Source organism: Sapajus apella, unplaced genomic scaffold, assembly GCF_009761245.1.
Source record: "Sapajus apella isolate SASKATOON/1434 unplaced genomic scaffold, GSC_monkey_1.0 scaffold805, whole genome shotgun sequence".
Lineage (NCBI taxonomy): Eukaryota > Metazoa > Chordata > Mammalia > Primates > Cebidae > Sapajus > Sapajus apella.
The window spans coordinates 8306-8946 of NW_022437731.1; positions in this window are offsets into that span (position 1 = coordinate 8306).

Here is a 641-nt window from a genome sequence, read left to right on the forward strand (position 1 = left end):
GTTTCTTTCAGTTTGGGACTAGCAAATTCCATCTATGCTTCATCTCCCTGCCACTGTAAGATCCCCTTGAAAAATGTAAGCCTTTGCTGGGCGCAGTGGCTCATGCCTGTAATCCCAGCACTTTGGGTGGCCGAGGCAGGCAGATCACCTGAGGTCAGGAGTTGAAGACCAGCCTGGCCAACATGGTGAAACCCTGTCTCTACTAAAAATACAAAAATTAGCTGGGCATAATGGCAGGCACCTGTAATCCCAGCTACTCGGGAGGCTGAGGCAGGAGAATTGCTTGAACCTGGGAGGCAGAGGTTGCAGCAAGCCAAGATTGTGCCACTACACTCCAGAGCGAGACTCTGTCGCAAAAAACATAAACATAAATATAAATAAATAAAAATGTAAGCCTTTCCACAATCCCATTTACTAGGGACTTCCTTCCTTTACCCTGCTCTCTGCATAGGTCAAATCAACTAGCACTCTCACTAGCATGCATGAGAGTATCCACCCCCACTCACCTTGGCTAATAGTGTTATCAGACTTTGTTAAATAATTTGTCAGTCCTTTTTTTTTTTTTTTTTTAGACAGAGTCTCTCTCTGTTGCCCAGGCTGAGGCAGGAAAATCCCTTGAACCCAAGAGGTGGAGGTTGCCG